The following is an 11,278-nucleotide window of genomic DNA, read 5'->3' as shown; positions in this document are numbered from 1 at the left end:
AATTTAGATGTGAATTACTTTTCTCAAATAGAGAGTAAAATTTAGGCGGTGCTGTCTGTGTCCTATAAGACACCGTGACCACACACCTCCTCCCCTGAGTGCACGCTGAGCTTCAACCCGGCCGATATCCCAGTCACTGGGCTCTATATAAATGGAAGGCCCCAGTCACTGGGCTCTATATAAATGGAAGGACACAGGAGAGGCAGCCCACCTAGACCTTTACTGCCCTGGTTTTTCTTAGGGATCTTGTAATAAGTTGTACCAGTATAAGGGCGTTAGCTGATAACTAGACTGTCTAAACCTCATATGGATTTATGATGCTGTTAAATAGGTATCATGCACAGGACAGTCTACACCCTTATTTATTGGAGTACTTTTATTAGAAGTACTTGCACAATATGAAAAAACACACCACTTCAAGCTTTCTATGTGGGTTGCCTATTCAAAGTTGTCATAGTATTTCTGAAAACTTTTTTTATCTTCTAGCTTCTTACAATAAACATTTTTCTTCTTTGCACATTAATTTCCTCATAAGGTTTTCAGTTTTATAGTAATCTTAGGATAAATGGAAGTACATATAATAAGAAGCCCATCTAGATATTTAATGCCCTGATTTTTTTTCTTAGGCATTCTTGTAATAAGGAAGGAATTTAAAGCAGAAAACATCAGTTCTACATGTGCACATTGAGCTACAAACCGGCCAATATCCCATTTACTTGACTGTATATGAGTGGGCACATTCACCCTTACTGTAGGACAGATAAGATTTGATCTCTCTCCCTGGAGTAGCATATACATGATAAAAAGTGAATAAGTATTGATAATTGATTCTGTATGTGCAGAGATTTAGAAGCAAAATGTTAGAGAACTGTCTGAGATGCCTCTAGGGTTTAAAGGCCAACCCTGGCAAATGAACGCTCTCTGGGTTTTGTAACCCAGAGACCTTTCTCAGGCCACCAGTACTTCCTCTCTCATGTCTCATCCTTTGCTTAGTTGTTCCCTGAGAGACAAGGAGCAATCAAAGAAGCCTTGACAAAGCACCTCACTCTGAGTGCTAAGGCAGTCATTTGTCTGCCCTTTCTTGCCTCTGAAGCAAGTGTCCCTAGCTCTGCGCCTCTGCAATTCGTACCTTAGGTCTTGTCACTTCCCCTACTCTGTGTTTGTGATTTAACAACTTTCCCATCTCTACCGCATCGTCATGCTCATTTGAGTGAACCAGAAACCACCTTGTTAGAAACAACAGTCAGTTCTCTGGGGTTCTGTTCCTAATTTTTTTTTTTTTTTTTTTTTGGTTTTTCAAGACAGTGTTTCTCTGTGTTGCCCTGGCTGTCCTGGAACTCACTCTGTAGACCAGGCTGGCCTCGAACTCAGAAATCCACCTGCCTCTGCCTCCCAAGTGCTGGGATTAAAGGCGTGTGCCACCACCACCCAGCTCCTAAGATTTTTTTTAAGGTTTGTTTTAAATCTTCATTTTTCTGCATATATGTGATGATTGGCACAGCTTTGGTATAGACCTGACTGGGTTAACAGGGAATGAAGAAACAACAGACTCATATACAAAAAAACTGAGATCCATGGATTATACATGCTGATAGAGATATACCAGCCGCAGCCCAGAAACTTGACATGTTTGTTAGAAACAATATGAACAAGGAGCATGTATGCTCTACAGAGCCAACTGAGGAGGCAGGTTAGCTCATTTTGGTAGGGCCTCTGTAAGGGAGTAGTCTCAGGCTATAGTCATTCTTGAGGAAGAAGTCGTAACTCTACTTTCTGCACACACTGTCAACAGCTAGATTTGACTAGGGGAGCGCCTTGCGGTTCTCCTGAGCCTGACCCAGGAAGGGGGTCTGAGGCATTGACATGGCAGTGCTCATGTCAGTAATAAGCATTCGCTCATTCACTCAGACCTTGCTCTCTAGCCTGGCCCCTGTGTATGTCCTGTGTGGTTGGGGTATCCAAAGAGGCAAGAAGATGATATGTGACCCTCTGGAATTCGAGTTCAAAGCATTTGTGAGCCACCAAACTCAGGTCCTCCGGAGGATCAGTGAGCTTTCTTAACTCAGCCTCTTAACGGCTGAGTGCGCTCTCTAGCCTCTGTTTTTTTATTTTTCGTTAGGGGGTTGGAGCGCATGCACGCAGCTGCGGGAAGAAGCCTGGTGTTGTGTGTTAGACGAGGTTCTGAGCTGCACAGTGTGGGGCTGGGAGCGGAATTCCGGCCTCTGCAAGTGTAGAGCGCGCTCAGCCACTGAGCTTTCTTTCCAGCTCCAGTTATCCGGTGTGCTTTCAGTTCCTTTTACCTTTGACATATTTTCATCATGACAGCCAGAATGATACTGTTAACATCCAAGACAGTCGCTTCACCACTCTGCTCAGAACCTCCTGGAGGTCTCACATTTACCGAGCGTAAAGTCCTTACAGACTCTTACTGGCCCCCTCTGTCCTCGGGGCCCTTTTACCTCCCTAGCGTCAGACTCTCTTAGCTCTCCCTGCACCTGCCACACTAGCCTCTTTATTCTTTCTTGAATACCCACGCATACTCCCAATATTTGGCCCAAATTTTCACATCTTGTTCCTTTTAGTGTTCCTCAAATATCACCTAATCAATGAAGCCTTTCCAGCTCACCCACTCTTAAATTCCTGGACCTCAGAAAGTACAGCTTGCTGTAAAAAATATACTTGCAGGAAGGACTTGGATTCTGTCCCTTGTGGGACTTGGAGGAGAAATTATTTTCCCCTTTTCCCTGCTCTCATTTCCCTTGTTATAGTTATCTTATAAACTACAGCATATCTTTTTTTTTTTTCCGAGACAGTGTTTCTTTGTATAGCCCTGGCTGTCCTGGAACTCACTCTGTAGACCAGTCTGGCCTTGAACTCAGAAATCCACCTGCCTCTGCCTCCCAAGTGCTGGGATTAAAGGCGTGTGCCACCACCACCCGGCTCCAGCATATCTGTGTCTTAGTTTGGGTTTCATTGCTGTGAAGAGACACATGATCAAGGTCACTCTTATAAATGAAACATTTAATTGGAGCTAGCTGACAGGTTCAGATGTTCAGTCTGTTATCATCATGGCAGGAAGCATGGCAGTGTCCAGGCAGGCATGAGGTAGAGGAGCCAAGCCTTGATCCAAAGGCAGCCAAGAGGAGGCTCTCTTCGGCACTGGGTGGGGCTTAAGCACAGGCCCTCAAAGCCCACCCCACAGTGATCCACTCCCTACAACAAGGCTGTACCTCCAGTAGTGGGCGGGACATACTCAAACCCTCACAGTCTGTCTCAGCTGCTCTAGATCCGTACTTATGCTGGTATTTTCCCCTTTGTATCTCCCTCACACGTCACTAGTGTATTATTACTGCGACATTGCTAGTCCTCTACAAACACTGTTGAGTACAAATCTGTTTTTATGAGAGTATAACTGGAAATGACTTAGGAAAATAAATGCAGATGGACTTTGTTTTTATCTCTTTCACCAATTCTGTTTCATGGATATAAATTAAATTTGTGTTTGGCCTAAGCTACGCATTCCCCTGTCTAGGAATTATGGATATCGTCTATATAGTTTAAGAGAAATACGTTCTGAGAGAATTGTGTACCTTTGGGCTAGCCAGATGGCCCAGTTGGTAAAGAAAGGCACTCTACCAAACCTGATGATCTGAGCCTGAGCCTTGGAATTTATATGAAAAAAGGAAAAGCCATCTTATACACATATTTTAATCTGATCTTTACATGTTTATGGCATGTGTGTGCTCACACACATAAATGATTTTGTCTATTTTTCCTCTTACTGTTGAGATTATAACATTTATCCCTTCTCTTTTCTCCCTCCAAACCCTCTCATATCGCCCTCCTTGCTCACTTTTACATTCATGGCCTCTTTTTCATTAACTGTTGTTACACATATATTCCTAAGTATAACCTGCTCTGTCCATATAATGTCATTCACATTTATGTTTTCAGGGCTGACCACTTGGTATTGGGTAGCATGCTGTGTACCCTTCCATGTCCCATGCTCCTTCCTTGCCTGGGCTTCTTTGTGTAGGTTGAGACCTTATGGCCTTTCCTCACCCACTTTGACACGTCTGCTGGTGGTATTCTTTAGTTCATGTTTAGACAACCATGATGATAGAAGTTCATAGATAGTGTATGTCTTTAATCCTAACAGTCATTAGACAACCATGATAATAGAAGTTCATAGATAGTGTATGTCTTTAATCCTAACAGTCATTAGACAACCATGATGTTAGAAGTTCATAGATAGTGTATGTCTTTAATCCTAACAGTCATTAGACAACCATGATGATAGAAGTTCATAGATAGTGTATGTCTTTAATCCTAACAGTCATGAGTCACAAGCAGGCAGGTCTCTGAGTTCAAGACCAACCTGGTCTACATATGGAGTCCAGCTCAGCCAGGGTTTCTAGTGGCACTAGCCCTGTCTGAAAACAAAATGACGATGCACAATTTCCAAATCCTTTGTACTTTTACAGTTACAATTTTCTTGATTTCTAATTTGATTCTATTTTATGATTAGAAACTTTTTATAATTTTAAATCCTCTTAAATATTTTTGATACTTGCATACTGACACAGTAGATGGTCTGGATGAATGTGAATGTTTGAAAAGAGAAATGTTGTAATATGGTGTATTCTGCAACATCAAATAGACCGAGTTGCTTGATAACATGACTGAAGTTGCCCATGTCTTTGTTGATTTTCTATGTTTGTTGCATCAATTATTTCATCAATCAAAGAAGATGAGGTCTCTGCTATTGTGGATTTATCAATCACCTTTCATGGTATGTTAGCTTTTACTTGTACTTTGAAGCTTTGTTAAGTAGATGAATATTTAGAATGGTTATATTTCTTGATGATTCCTCCTTTCCCCATTGTGAAATAGTTCTCTTTTTTTATGGCAATGCTTAGCCTCTGACCTAAAGTATACTTTGATAATAGCCTCCACTTCAGCGTTATTATGACCAGTATTTAAGATGTGTTACTTTTGTTTGAACTCATGCCTTTATGTTTAGAGTGTATTTCTTATTGACAGCACACAGCTGAACTGTGCTTCATTGTCTCCTCTGACATTTCTGCCTAATTGGTGTGCTCAGTTCATTTGCAGCTAATGTAATTATCAACATGATTGGACTTCTTTGCCATCTTGTATCTTGCTGGGTTTTTTTTTCCTGTTCATAGCACCCCTCCCTCTCTCTCACTCTCTATCCCTACCTCCCTCTTCCTCCCACCCACATGTGTGTGTCCATGTATACATAGAGAGGTCCAAGGACAGCCTCAAGTATGTGTTTCCTTAGCTGCTTCATGCCTTGTTTTTTTGGCCTGGAGCTCACCAAGTAGGGTAGACTGGCTGGCCATTAAGCCTCAGGCATCCTCCTGTCTCTGCCTTCTCAGCCATTGGATTACAAGTGTGAGCTACCACCCCTGACCTTGGCCTTGTTTTCTAATGTGGGTCTCAGCCCTTGGGTGGCAGAGGCAGCGGTTCTGTTGAGTTTGAGGGCAGCCTGATCTTTACAGGATGTTCCAGGCCAGCTAGAACCTGTCTTAAGCTCTTAAGAGCATGCTCTAAAAGAAAAAAAATGGAAAGAAAGAAAAGAAAAGGAAAAACAATAACTTTATTCCTGTGAACAAGCATCCTGCTGATTGAGACAAATGGAAGTATCTTAAACAAAATGTATGTAAATATGCTAGCCCAGTGCTGCTCATGTAGGACAGTGAAGTTAGAGCAGGCACAGGTTTCCAAGACACTGGAGAAGTTAAATACTAGTGTTAAAGCTGACAGCGATCTGTCTTCTCCCCAGGAAGCTAAGTGAACACATAGTTAGACCTTTTACTAGTGTGTATTTTTTACCTGAGCAAATAGTGTGTTGTGTTTAAAATATTAAGAGTACTTTAAAAGTCCTAAATGGAATGTTAGATCACACCTTAGTATTTTAACAATAATTTAAAATACCATCTATAAATTGTCGAATGCATTGTTTAAGTCTGTTGTTGATTTGTGAGCTCCCTAGTTTGTATTATGCTTCTGATCCAATCTCTCAACGTGGATCAGTTCAGCGAATGTACTCAGAACCTCTGACATTTGGGTAAGATGCTCATTTAGAGATATGCTCTTTTTGAGATAGATATATGCATGTATATATAGATAGATGATAGATAAATAGATATCTCAGAGATAAAATCCTTGAGACAATGTGTAATCCTCATTGGCCTGGACCTCACTATGTAGACTAGGCTAGCCTCAAACTCAAAGAGATCAACCTGCCTCTGCATCTTTTGTGCTGGCATTAGAGTCATTCAACAAGCCTGGCTGTTTGGGCTAAATGACCCTTGTAATACTGACTCCTTTAAAATTGTTTATTTTTTATTATTAAAATTATCATATTTATATTGAAGATGGTAAGTAACTGCTCTACCACTGTACTGTATTCCCAGCCCCATGACACTGTTTATAATCCTGCATTGTGTTTAAGTTTAGGTGTAGTGTCCGACCAGCGGATCCACACGGGTCGTGGGGAACTTCAAACTGGAGATTGGACCAGACCTGTGGGAATAAACAGGTCGAGAACAAAGACAGGGGGATGCTAAGTAAATGTATTAAAGCATCCTTTACTTGGGGTGAAATGGGTTTTTATATCCAGGCATTTTTTATTATTAAAATTATCATATTCATATTGAAGATGGTAAGTAACTGCTCTACCACTGTACTGTATTCCCAGCCCCATGTCACTGTTTATAATCCTGCATTGTGTTTAAGTTTAGGGATGATGTAATAGCTAGTTTTATGTCACCTTCACACAAGCAGAGTCACTAAAGAGGAAAGGGCTTCAATTGAGAAAATGCCTCCATAAGATCAGACTATAGACAAGCCATTAGGGCATTGTCTTAATTAGTAATTGATGGGGAAGGACCCAGCTCATTGTGGGTGGGGTGCTGATAGCCCCAGGTTCTGTAAGAAAGCAGACTGAACAAGCCATGGGAAGCAAACCTGTAAACAACACCCCTTCGTGGCTCTGGCTAGACTCTGCCTCCAGAGTCCTGCCCTGTCTGAGTCCCTGCCTTGCTTCCTTCAGTGATGAACAGTGATGTGGAACTGTGAGCCAGGTAAACCCTGTCCTCCCCAGTTTGTTTGTCATGACGTTTCATCACAGCGATTGTAACCCTGACTAAAACAGATGGTACTGTAAATACAAGATGCTCGTCTTATTTTTTTAAAAAGATCTCCTAGCTAGGTGTGGTGGTGCACACCTTTTATTCCCAGTACTTGGGAGGTAGAGGCAGGTGGATTTCTGTGAGTTCTAGGCTATCCAGGGCTACACTGAGAAATCTCATCTCAAAAAACAAAAACAGCAACAACAATAACAAAAATATCCTAAATTGAGAAATAACAAAAAGTTATTTCATAAATTTCATTTCCAGTATTCACTCCTTTTAATCTTATATTTTCTTAACCTGAAAATTTTATAATCTTACAGTTCATGTCAGCTCAGTAACGGATTTTCTAACTTGTTTGTCTGGGAGAATTTTTAATTTATTATTTTATTAGTTTATTTTTGCAGTAAAACATGTTATCTTGTGCATGCTAGGCAGATGCTGTACCACTGAGGTATATCCCAGATCTTGGTGTGTGGTTTTTTGTTTGTTTTGGTTTTGGTTTTGGCTTTTTGGTTTTTGTTGGTTTTTTTTTTTTTTTTTTTTTTTTTTTTTTTTTTTTTTTTTTTTTTTTTGATTATTTGTTTTTTGTTTTTTGTTGTTGGGTTTTTTGTTTTGTTTTGTTTTTGTTGTTTTTGTTTTTGTCTTTATGAGGCAGGTTCTTCTGTCCTGGAACTATGTAGACTGGCCTCTAACGTAGAGATCTGCCTACCGCTGCGTCCTGAGTGTATGAGCTACCATCCCAGCTTGGACTTGGTTGTTTGAAATTGGCTATCAATGGAAATGCAAAGATGATTGACCATAAATTCTCAGTCCTCCTACTTCAGTCTTCCAGCACAGAAATTACAGACCAGAGCCACCATGCCCAAACATCATTTTAACTTTAAAGGCACCTTTGTGGGGGAGTTGGCAGGGGGACCAGGGGAGTCCTAGGAAGCCCAGGATGCTTGGTCAAGTTAGTTATGCTTCTGTTTCTGGCTTTGTTCTGCATGTTGAGTAGAGAGTTACAGTTCCATAAAGAGTAAAATTTTAATTATCTCTCACTGCTTCAAGAGCACACCCTGACAGTGTGGCTTAACCCAGCACACTGCTTGTACTTCTGTTGTATTGCTGGTCCACAATGATTTTTCATTTTATGAGAAAATTGATCCTGGGCTTTTTTTTCCCTGTTATGTCTATGACTACCATGAGTTTAGAGCATGCAAGATGTTGAAGCATGAGTTCACTGTGATGGGATATCTGGGTTGGGGTTCTGACCTGTCTTACAGAGGACAGCATGTCGCTGGGCCTGGCTGGGGTTCTGACCTGTCTTACAGAGGACAGCATGTCACTGGGACTGGCTGGGGTTCTGACCTGTCTTACAGAGGACAGCATGCCACTGGGACTGGCTGGGGTTCTGACCTGTCTTACAGAGGACAGCATGTCGCTGGGCCTGGCTGCTGAGATAACTGAACTGCTTTTCCTTCCTGCTGCTTCTGACTCGTCTCCCTCTCATTCCTTCACTGACTGGAACTAGGAACAAAGTCTATGGGGAGCTAGGGATTTCCAGCCTCTGTCACAGGACAGATTATCTTTATGAAACCATTAGTCACGTTAGGAAGAATAATCAGGTTGTCCTTAAATTCGTGATGGAGTGGGAGCCTCCCCAGAAGGTGACTACCCCTGAACTTCGGACAAAGAATTGAAGCCTTTTTCTTTTTTTGCCTCAAACTATGTTCTATCCACATTTCACTTAAATATGAAAAAATATTTAAAACATTTTTCAGATTTTTTTATTCCAGTAACAACAGTTCAGTTAGACTTGTAATTTGTGGAAGTATTTTAAATATTTCTGGAGCAATTGGAATTTAGATATTTGGAGTTTAGATGTAGAAAGTTCTATAGTCAATTGCTCCAATTGGGGTTTCTACATCTAAATCCCAAATATCTAAATACCATGCAAAATAAATTCCTGTTGCAGTACAAAACTAGTGAAGTGACAAAGCACCTGCTAGAGTGAAATAATTCTCACCAACCCCCTCAGCACTACTTAAAAAACACACAAACACACAAACGCACAAACAAACAAACACACCCCAGTCGCTCAGGTGCACACACAAACAAACAAACACACAAACACACCCCAGTCACTCAGGTGTCAGGTGCGCACACAAACACACAAATACACCCCAGTCGCTCAGGTGCACACACAAACAAACAAACACACAAACACACCCCAGTCGCTCAGGTGCACACACAAACAAACAAACACACAAACACACCCCAGTCACTCAGGTGTCAGGTGCGCACACAAACACACAAACACACCCCAGTCGCTCAGGTGTACACACAAACAATCAAACACACCCCAGTCGCTCAGGTGCGTACACAAACAAACACACACACACACCCCAGTCGCTCAGGTGTACACTCTGTTTTTAGTTGAAGTATAGATATGTGCGTGTGATCATTCCTACTGAATCATTTCAAAGCTGGCACTATCCTCTAGACTAGTCTGTTCTTGACAGACCCTGAAGTGAATATGCACGTTAACTGCTTACCTAAATAATGCAAGTATCTTTTGGGAGGCAGTCTAGCAGAGAGCACATGACCAAAGACACGGCTGCCTCATTGTTTGATCAAGAGCCAAAACAAATGCCTTGGTGGGACATCTTTAAATAACTTCATAACTGCTCTGTGATTCCTCACTTATGGTGGGAGAGTTACAAAGTGAGATGGAGAGCTATTGTTCAGCAATCAAGAACTTACTTTGTTTATTTAATGGGATTAAATACCACAGGGCAAGTGATGTGCTAAAATTAGATATCAGAGTTCATCCAATAGCTGTATAAGTTATAATCCTTTAGCAACTGGAACTTTTTGGTTCAGTTCAGGACACTGCAATATGAGAATGCAAATCACTTGTACCACATTCTTAGGAGGCCATTATACCATGGCTGCCTGCATTGCAGGGCCATAGAATTATCAAAGATAGAATTTCCTCTGCCTATTGTTTGGCCTTTGTTTTATTTTCCCTTTTTGTTTTTCTTTCATATGTGGAAAGACACTTTGAAAATGGTATTTAATTCTCTAATGCCCTGGTCTCTGTTACCCCCTCAGTCATAAAACATAGACATTGGAAAGCAAGAATCAGGCAAGTACTGGGCACAACACATTAGGACCTGTAGGCATCTTGTGAGAAGGATAAAATAGAGTGAAAACATAATGACTTGAAATCAGATGGAGCAGTGGCTCTCAACCTTCCTGATGCTGTGACCCTTTAGTACAGTTTCTCATGTTGTGGGGACCCCAACCATAAAATTATTTTTATTGCCACTTCATAAGTATAATTTTGCTACTGTTATGAACCATACTGTAAATGTGTGTTTTGTGATGGTCTTAGGCAACCTCTGTGAAAGGGTCATTTAACCCCCAAAAGGGTCATGACACACACAGGTTGAAAATCACCTATAAAGACCTAACAGCTTTCACTTCCACATTGCTGTTCATCATTGAAAGGAGTCAGGACAGGAACCTAGGGGCTTGGTGCTGACGCAGAGGCCGTGGAGGGATGCTGCTTATTGGCTTGCTTCCCCCAGCTTTTTTTAGCCTGCTTTCTTACAGAACCTGGACCATCAGCCCAGGAATGGCACCACCAACAATGGGCTGGGCCTTCCCCTACCTATCACTAATTGAGAACACGCTTTACAACTGGATCTCATGGAGGCTTTTACTCAAGTGAGACTCCTTCCTCTGTGATTATTCTAGCTTGTGTCAAACTGACAGCAGCAGCTAGTACAGCACCCGCACTCGGTTTGGACAGGGGTACAAAATACTAGATGCTGAGAAAGTGTTGTTACACAATTTCTGCTTCAAAAGACACTTAGGCAGATGGCTAGACAGACACCTTAATTGAGTGTTTATTATGTTGTACATATATATGTACTGTGCTGTACATTTTCTCATTTAGTCCTAACAGGCACATACAGTACTGGGTCCTATAACTTCACTGCCTATTTCTTTAGGTTTTGCCCAAAGATTCCTAAGTGGCTGAACCAGACTTAAAAAAAATTTTTTTTGAAAGTTTATTGATTTTTTGGAAGTACATATTTACAAATGTAGTACATATTGATAGGGTA

The sequence above is a fragment of the Mastomys coucha genome, unplaced genomic scaffold, assembly GCF_008632895.1.
Source record: "Mastomys coucha isolate ucsf_1 unplaced genomic scaffold, UCSF_Mcou_1 pScaffold3, whole genome shotgun sequence".
Lineage (NCBI taxonomy): Eukaryota > Metazoa > Chordata > Mammalia > Rodentia > Muridae > Mastomys > Mastomys coucha.
The sequence above is the reverse complement of the archived record's forward strand: the minus strand, read 5'-3'. Positions refer to the sequence as shown.